Genomic DNA, 10378 nt, shown 5'->3' with positions numbered 1-10378 from the left:
AAAAAAAGAACATAGAAATTAAAAAAAAAATTTTAAAAAAAAAAAAAAAAAAAAAACAATGGGAATAATCAATGGATTACTGAAAAAAAAACTAAAATACTAAAGAATAAAAATACAAAGATTGCTGTATATTGTTTTCCCAAGAAAACATGCAGCCCTCTATGATCAGTAAACTTGGTGAGAGTTGTTTGTGCTGGTCTTCTGGAGAAGAAGCCTATTTCTGCTTCTCAGGTGGACTTGCCGTAATGGAAATGCACCTTCAGTGCACAGAAGCAGGACTTAGTTAAGCAGCTCTGGACTCCACTAAGTGGTGCTGTTTTGTTCCCTGAAGACTTTCAGGACTGATGGGTGGGATTAATATGGCTGTGCTCTGCTCTCTAACCCAGAACTGAAAATTTGTTCTGCCCATTCTGCAGTGAGTCCTCACAGAAAAGCAGTAAATCACTCTTGTGTCTCTGGTTTCCATCAGAACTCTTTGTTCATCCAGCCTGTAACCAAGCATTTTTATCTCAGCCACACGACTGAGTTTCAAACCTCCAAATTTTAGGGACTCCTGGGCATCGACCTGCACTGTTGTTCTGGGAGTGGGGGTCTCATCACACTTCTTCCTTTTGCTGGACCTGTCCCAGGAAAGTGGTCACAAGACTGTGCAGTGGCTTGCACTTTGTGGCAAAATAAAGCAGAAAGCCAGCACCTAGACTTGCTCTTCTGAGCTAGCTTCCTTGCTCCTATGCCTGGGAACTCTGTGGCACTCAGGCACCACTATTCTTCTTGCAACCCCAGGGATACTGAGACCATGCTGTCACACCTGGGATTCTGCCCTGCTTTACTGCTTGAGCACCTTTAAGCCAGGCACATGCCCTACTGCAGCAGACTGCCAGAAGTTCCAGTTTTGCCCTCCACTGCTTATAATACATTGCAGTAGAGTTCTTAAGCAGGCTTCCTCCCCTATGCTGTATCCTCAGCTATATCACACTGGATTCAAATCTCTGTACCTCCTCTCTTCGAAATAGTGGTTGCTTTTCTACTTGTAGACTTGCGGCATTTGTTTTCTCAGAACTCTGATTGATTTCCTGGATATTCAGAATGACCTGATACCTAATTGTATTTGAGGAATGAAACAAATTAAAAGTGTCCCACTATTCCTCCACCATCTTAACTCCTGTCCTCTATGTTAGACTTTTTTTTTTTTTTCAAATCAAGTCACAAAGGACTAAGTGGAGAAAAAACTTCATTATTTGGAGCCACCAACATAGTCAATATTGAAAATATTGAATTAAGTCAATATTTTAAAGTATCCAGAATCAGACCACTTCTCTCCACCTCCATTGATAATGCTCTGTTGCCAGCATTAACTCTCTTAGGGATCACTGCTAAAGCACTGCTTCCACCTGTGTCCTCTTGTATTCTGCTAAATATAATCCTGCCCATATCATTTCTCTTCTCAAATTATTTAAAATAAAACACAAAGTCCTTGAAATGGCTCACAGGGTTCTATATAATATGGGCTTCCTTATCTTTCTAATCTCATCTTAGGCTACTGTTCCCCAAATGAATTTCACTCTTGTTAAAATGGCATCTTTGTTGTCCTCCAGCACTCAGGCATAGTTCTGCTTCACAGTTACTGTATTTGCTGTTCATTCATTTGGAGAACCCTTCTATAATATATCCATTTAGTTCCCTCATTTCCTCCCTTCAGATCTTTGTAGCCTTTTCAATGAGGCCTTCTCTGATTTGCTTACTGAAATTTGCATCAATTACTCTACTTTTCAACAGCCTTTACTATTTTCCAACTTACTTTCATCTGTAGCACTTATCACCCTTTAATGTGTTGTGTTTTTCAGTTATATGTCCCCAAACAGCATTACACTGTTTGCCAACAACACAGATTTGTGAAAATCTCTTTGTTCACCACTGTATGTAAGTACAAAGAAATGTGTTTGAATGAATGTATAATATTATTTTAAATTACATTAAGGTTTACATTAATGCCTAATATAGGCATTTTTTAATTCATAATTATTAATATCAGGCTTTTTAACATCTATCACCTCATTCAATTCTCTCAGCAGCCCCCTCATAGAGTATATACTACTATCTTATTTTATGAATGAGGAATTAGACCTAGAATGCATAAATAATAAGTCCATGATTACACTGCTGGCATATGAATCAAAGAATTCAATTCTGATTGTCAGCCTTGTGCCCTTATCACTACATTACTACAGGTATCTATCTAGAATTTTAAAATACAAGATATAATGATTTTTTGGGTATATGCTAAAGAAATGACTGTGACAAAATTAGAAGGATCCTTTATTTTCTCTATTTCATTTTTTTAATGTCCAAGAAGGCCACCCTGTTTTTGTCATTCAAGAGGGGGAAAATGGCAGGTTAAATTATGTCTTGAAATAACTGAATTAGTATTAAGTCCCTATTATTTTAATATTTTCCATATTCTCTCTAATAATGGTTTCTTTTCAAAGACATTACAAGCATTAGTCAAAAGAACACTTGGTCTTCTCAATTCAGTGGAAAACGGGTCTTTGCATAGATATAGATAGATGATAGATAAATAGATAATAGAAATATAAATAGCAGTGACAGAGGTTTAGTTATACAATTTTTAATTTAAATTCAATTAGCCAATATATAGTACATCATTTGTTTTTAATGTAATGTTCAATGATTCATTAGTTGTGTATAATACCCAGTGCTACATTTTTTTAAAAAATTTCATATATCCAAGCTACTGAGTCCTATTGCGATAAATCCCTCAAAGTGGCTTAGTTGAAAATTTAATATTCTATGTGACAAATGCAAAAATATTTAAAGACTGCCATTTTAAAAAATGAGTTATAAAAGGCTAATTTCAGGGCAGATGGGGAGAAAAATATTGTGTGGCTCTGAAATAATTCTATTTACTAGATGTGTAAAAACTTCACAGAAAGGGAATGCTAAATGTCTTCTGGGGAGTCAGGGCTTTCAGAATGGCATATACGAGGCACATGGGTGGTTCAGTTGGTTAAGTGTCTGCCTTTGGCTCAGGTCATGATCTCAGGTTCCTAGGATCGAGTCCAACATTGGACTCCCTGCTTAGCAGGGAGCCTGCTTCTCCCTCTCCCACTCCCCCTGCTTGTGCTCTCTGTGAAATAAATAAATAAAATCTTCTTTAAAAAGGAATGGCATATACATATAGTTCACTCAAATACGTCAAGTAAGATTGTGTGTGTGTGCATGTGTATAGATTTCTGTATTTTCATTTCTTTAAATATTTCCTCTGCTCCTTTTTCTGCCTAGGAACTTAATTTACCAAGCATTCCATCTCAGAACATTTCACTCACACTTTTTATTTCTTTACCCTTTTGTACTATATTTGCGCTATCATATGTAAAATTGAGGGGTAAATTGCTATTCTCATTTCATTTCATCAAGGTTACATGGCTTACCACTACCGATGTTAATTTTGTTCACCTGGATGAGGTAGTGTTTGATAGGTTTCCTTCCTCCTTTAACAATGTACTCTGTGGAGGGAAGTCCCTATGTGTACCCCATATCTCCACTGAGGAGTTAAGCTGCACCTCCTTGAGGATAGAATACCTACCTAAATTATTTGGAATTCCTCAGAATGTGAGATTTGTGTCTTCTCTCCCATTTATTTATTATTATACCATTTATTTATCTTTATATACACATGGATATCTATTTTCTATTTTGGGCTATAATCTAACCTACTTTATTTTATTGTTAAAACTATTCTAATTTGGCCATTAGATTTTTCAGTTGACCCTTAAATCCCTTTGACACACTCTCTTATTTTTATTTTATTATTATATTTTATTTTATTTTATTATTTTATTTTTGGCCCTTAGCACGTATTTTCTGGAACTAAAAGATCTTCCAGACTCACATTATAAATTTCCACCTCTGTGCTAGAATCAGCTATCTCTCCAAAGAGCTGTGATTCTTTTTGTAGTACAATGGTAATAGAAAACAAGATCTAGGTGTTAGGGGTTCTTTTATTACAAGGATGCCATTTCTTCTAGGCCCTCTCAGCTATCACAGTAAAAAAATATGTGTGTATGTACTAACCCATGTACACACAAACACACACGTGCACAATCGTAATCCTTATCTATATTAAGCTAAACCTATGTTCGTACTGATGTGTTCAACTCTAATCCATTAACATATGAATCACAGCCTCCTCCCACTGCTTACTTATAAACTCAAACTCCAACAATAAGAAATCAGTCTCCTGACACCCACCACCAATCAACTTAATTGTTCAATTCTTATATACTTATGATAGCTTTAGAATTATCAACTCATACTTCCATAGGAAAAAAATCTTTCTCCACTTAGTACAGTACTTATGTACATTTCTCTTAAACTTTATTCTGATAGACTCCACTCATTTCCAAAGTTACTCAGATCAATACCTTATTCTCCCATCCTTTTCAGTAAGATTATTTTACACATTTGTGGTACAATTAGACTCTTTTGTCACAGTCTGGATTCTTTCCTGAGATCCCTCAACTTCTTCCATTATTTTAAAAAATATATTAATACATTAAAGTTCACTCTTTTTGTTATAAAATTCTATGGGTTTTGACAAACACAAAATGTCATCTATCTGACACTACAGTATCATAAGAATAGTTCTGCTGCCTTAATGCTTCGTTTTTTTGAAAATATGGAATACAATATATAATGCTTATATTACTCCTAAATAATGTTTATGAAATAAAATTTCACATTTCATCATAGTATTCACATACTTTTGCTTAATTATATTGTTCTAATATCAATAATGACATTAATTCATTAAAATGTTTCAAATTCTCCATAATACTTTCCAAGTTTTCCTTGGAATGACTTTCTGCATTCTCATGCATGTTTGTTATTATATCTGCAGGCCTTATGCAAATATATCACATTTTCTCATGTATGTTGGTATGGAAATGGTTTAAGGTACAGGGATTTTCTTTATATTTAAATTGTACAGTATCTCTTCAGTAAAGTGACACAATCAAATCTTCACCTCTGTCTTTCAAAGGCATCAATTTTCCTCAAACTGTTGATACAAAAGATAATGGTGCTAGTAATCAAGCAGAGTATGGATCTGAAAGGGAAGCCCAAATAAATATAATATGCCTAAAAGAAATCGGTTAAAGTACATACTTGAGGGAATCAGATATAAATGATTTAATGGGACATACTAAAATGTCTCAAGTACCATGATATATTTTAAAGGATTACAACATTACTAGCAAAATGAATATTTTTGGCAGACAGTCTCTCCTCTGCTCTCCTGCCCACCACTCCCTTGCAGTATTCAATAAACCTCTATCTCCTTTTAATAACTAACTATATAAATAAATATTTTTGAATAAAATTCAAAAGACACATCTGTCACTCTGTAATCACACAGCATGAATAATCATGCTGCTACACTGATTTAGGAGACAAATTATTGCCCAGAATATGGCACAATGCTAATTTTTCCAAGCTATAGATATGTTTTCAGTTAGAATATTATGTTTTTAATATAAGTATATATCCACTGTAGTTCTTAAAATACATCTGATAGTCACCTATATCACTATTTCATTTGTTTTAAAGCAATGGATTCTTTTCACAGTGTATCAAAAAATAATATGAATTATCAGAATGATTTTTTGTGTGAATTAAAATAAATTGTGTTAGTATCTACATATAACATTTTTAATATGTTTTCAGTAGAAAGTAATCATGTTTAATAGAGAACACAGCATTTGTACATTTGGTAATGTACATTGAAAACTATTTTATTTGCAAATCCACCTGTTACCTACAGTAAATTTCATTTTGCTTTTTACAAAGTACCTTTTTTTTGAAAATGGTTTATATTGGTGTGCATTTTATAAAAAAGAAGCAGAAAGATAACTAAACAATGGGAATAATCAATGGATTATAAGAAGCACTTAGCTATCAAATGAATATAACTGGCAAAGAGATATAAAATGACAGAAATAAGAATTCATAAAGAACAATTAAGTTAGAAGTTTCAATTTATTTATGAAGGCCATTATACTGGCTTTATGGGTCCAAAAGTACAAAGATGACACATGCCAGCTAAGCTGGTTACATAATCAGAAGTGTTAACATCCCTCCCTCCCAAACTCCTAAAGAGGTGAATGCAAAATATAAAAATAGGTTAAAAAAAACTGTAATGGTGCTGAAATACAGAAAATGTATGTCAACAAATATAAGAAAATGCTCAGAGGGTTTTGCTTTATGAAAGAACAACTCTGGAAAGCAAATGGAGAGGACTGTGACATATCCCCTCTGAAACACTCTAAAGCACTTATAGCAAGTGATGACAAAATGCAGAAAGTTAATGTAGACAATATTCTTCCTGGTAAGTCATAACCCTTCAAGAATAGAGTATAATGGGGAAAGGAAGATAAGTGGGCTCAACAAGCAAAAGCTGATACACCTGCATATTTCTCCAAAGGGAGAAAATTTAAAAGGTGGCTGCACTTATGAAGAGTTACTGTAGATCAGAAGAAAAGGAACATGTCAAGAATCAGACTCAACATGATTACTCAAGTCTTATGATAAGAAACATAGTAAAATATCTAATTCAGTTTTTTTAAGAGATTAGGAAGAATCTTGCGTTTATGAAACCAAAGCAAGTAGTTGTGACTAAATAGTAATCTGAAATCAGAAAAGACAAAAAAAAAAAAGATCGTTGAAGTACAGTAATAGAGAAGGAACAGCAAATTGGCTTTCTTAATTGTAAAACCCATTTTCTATAAAGATTTATCTATTTATCTGAGAGAGAGAAGGAGAGAGGAGGGGCCGAGGGAGAAGGAGAGAGAAATTCGAGCAGACTCCTTTCTAAGCTAAGAGCCCAACATGGGCCTGGATCTCACCGTACTAAGATCATGACCAGAGCCAAAACCAAGATCAGATTCTTAATCAACTGTGTCACCCAGGTGCCCCAAGTACAACCCATTTTTTTATATAGGAACAAAATATTTCATCCATTACAAAATATGGTTGTTTATTTCAAAACAACAAATGATTTCAATTACCAGTTAGTGGCAGTAGTACCACCCTACTCTCACAGTTATGACAAAAAAAAAAAAAATTCCTCCAGACATTGTGAATATTTCTCATTGAAAAAAAAAATCACCCCTAATTGAGAACCACTCAATTAAAGTAATAATACCCAGCCTATACAACAACAGCAACAACAACAACAACAAAATGAACTCGTCAATAAAAGCACTGGCTAGACTCCACATTCAGGTGGGGTCAGGTTTCCTGTCTAAACGGGGCTTCCCACTGTCTCTATAACCAGGCAGGGCTGCAGGCTGTGCCCAAAATTTGGGTAGAGCCCCAGGCTGGACTTTGTGATTCATTGGCTGTGCCATTGGCTGTGCTCTGTTGTTGAGTGAGATTACTGGCCCCACACTCATCATGCAGGGCTTCTAGCTGTACCCTATAGTTGGGTGGGATGGAGATTGTGCCCTGCAGTTGGGTAGGGTTCCTTTGGTCAGATGGAACCACAATGCTCTATACCTAGGTAGGGTCATTTGTTGTGTTTCTTCCTTGGGTGAGCTACCCAAAGTTGTGTTCACCAACCAGGTAGGCTGTATGCTGGTTCCAGCTGTTGCATGAGTTGGTAGGTTGAACTCTGCAGTCATGTGATACTGCAGGTTTGTCTCCAAGTCTTCTCAGTCTCACTGTACAGACTCCCTGGTTGTCTAGGGCCAAACTCTATGCTCAACAGTTGGGCAGGGCTACTGGCTTGGCTCCCTACCTCCATGGACCACAGATTGTGCTCAGCTGGTAGTCTGTGGTCATGCTTCCTGGAGGGGTGGGACTGGAGGTTCAGAAGTTGGGTGGATTAATAAGAATTATTTTTAAAACTATTATAGTCAGAATAATGTTGGCCAGAAAAATAATATACAATGAGACCAGTGGAATAAAATATACAGTCTAGAACCAGGCTTATTTTGAATGTCACTTGCTGTGTCTCTTTCTGTGAAATACACAAACCTCTAAAAAACATATGAATAATAAAAAACTTTGAAGAGTGTTTTTAACATGTGACAGATATAACCCAATACCTATTATTTGTAGAGCGCCATTTAAATTGGTAGACACATATCCCAATAAAAAGCAGTCCAAAGACATGATCAGTGATTGAAAAACATGAAATAAAATCTGACATTAATTTGACAACTTAAACTTTCCTTCCTTTAAGAAGGTTTCACTGACTCTTCAGTCCAGGTCAGGTCTCAATTGGGTGTTCACATAGACCTTTGACTTAAGCTTTATAGCTTACAATAAAATTTTAATTTAATAATTCTTTTATAATATTTGTCATAACCATCTCTCAAGTCAGACTCTATGATTTAAGTTGGCAAGTGCAATGCCTGACTTTGTTCAGTGTTCCAACCCTTATGACACAATGTCACATAGTAGGTACTGAAAAAATTTACTAGGTGGTATGGTGTGGCAGTTATGAGTTGACTGTAGAGCCAGACTCCACCTGGATTCAAATTCCAACCCTAGGAATAACAATCTCTAACCATGTAGCTGTGTAACTTTAGCAAGTCATTTGGCCTCTTTTTGCTTCAAGTTCCTCAGCTGGAAAATGGGATAGTAAAAAATACAAGGTTGCTTTGCCAGATGTTTTGACACAAATATGCATGTGTATTATATATGTAGTATTTAGAATGGTGCCTGGCAGAGAGTGTTATATAAGTCATATAAAATATTATATTTATTAAATGAATGTTAACTGAACCTCACTTCAATTTTTAGCCATTGATGCTAATTATAGCTCAGAAATTTTACAATCCAAAACCCATATATATCAGATAACATATATGTATATCTATAAATCAAAACAATCAAATAATATATATATAATAACCAATATATAGTAATCACTATAATAACTATACTTATATAATAATTATTATAATTACTTTCTTCATAATTACAAACAATTGCTCTATAAATACACAGTAATCAAAGAAATGGAAGTTGAAACAATGAAGGAACATTTTTAACCTTTTTAATCATCATCGTCATCATACATGAACAGTATTTCCATACACTCTAGTTAGGAGCACAAATTCATATATCCTTTCTATAGGGCAATTAAATGACACTAAATCTGTTTTATCCTCTAAACAATCAAATCTCCTACTAAATATTTTTGTGAGAAAATATTGAGATGTATATATTAATGTACAACATTATTCAAAATCTCAACCTTTATAATAGTAAAATGTTGAAACTAACCAAATATCTAACAATGGGAAATTCACTAAATTGCAGTATGTCCATGCAATCATATACTATGCTGCCTTTAAAAAATAAACAAATGTGTATTGCTCAAAATATTAAATGGCATGGTAAGATGTTCATGATTTTTACAGTAAAATAGTTTATAATATTAAAGCAAATATATGCAATTGTGTTAATATGTATAGAAAAAGGAATAGACATTATGGTCCTAGTCCTAGTATTATCTCTGGGTGGAGTGATCAAGATTCTTATTTCCTCATGCTTTTCTTTACTTTCCCAATTTTCAACTATGAACATGTATTTGCTTTATAACAATAAAAAATCAATTAATTCTATTACAATTATAAAGGCAGTTTAAAACATGAATTTCAAATTAAGCTTATTAATAAGACTGCAAACAATGCTATATGGCATAATATAATATTACTTAGCTGTGATTGTTAATGTATCAACTTAACTACACTAAAAGATGCCCAGATAAATGGAAAAACACTATTTTGGGGTATGCATGAGGGTCTTTACAGAAGAGATTAGCATTTAAATTGCTGGCTGAGTAAAGATCACCCTCACCAGTGTGGGTAGGCATCATCTCATCCATCAGGAGTATGAATAGAACAAAAAGGCAGAGGAAGAGTGAATTTGCTCTCTTACTGAGCTGGAACATCCATCTTCTCCTACTCTGACATTGGTGCTCCTGGATTTTAGGCCTTCAGACTTAAACTCGGATGTACACAATTGGTTCCCTTGGTTCTCAGGCTTTTGGGTTTAGATTGGAACCACACCATCAGGTCTCCAGTGAATCATTGGACTTTTCATCCTCCATAATCACATGAATCAGTTCCTCATAATAAATCTCTTTCTATATATCTCTCAATATATCCTACTGGTTCCATTCTCTAGAATACTAGGTTTTTGTTTACATTTTAAAAATATGCACTGGCTTTTGAATAGAACTGAAATCAGAGTTTATATATTTCAACTAAGGCCAGAAATAAGACTCCATAAAAGAAGACATTTAAAGAATCAGTATATTATTTATAACTCTAAAGCACTGTGAAAGATG

The sequence above is a fragment of the Enhydra lutris genome, unplaced genomic scaffold, assembly GCF_002288905.1.
Source record: "Enhydra lutris kenyoni isolate GAN:26980312 unplaced genomic scaffold, ASM228890v2 scaffoldscaffold53, whole genome shotgun sequence".
NCBI classification, from domain to species: Eukaryota; Metazoa; Chordata; class Mammalia; order Carnivora; family Mustelidae; genus Enhydra; species Enhydra lutris.
The sequence above is the reverse complement of the archived record's forward strand: the minus strand, read 5'-3'. Positions refer to the sequence as shown.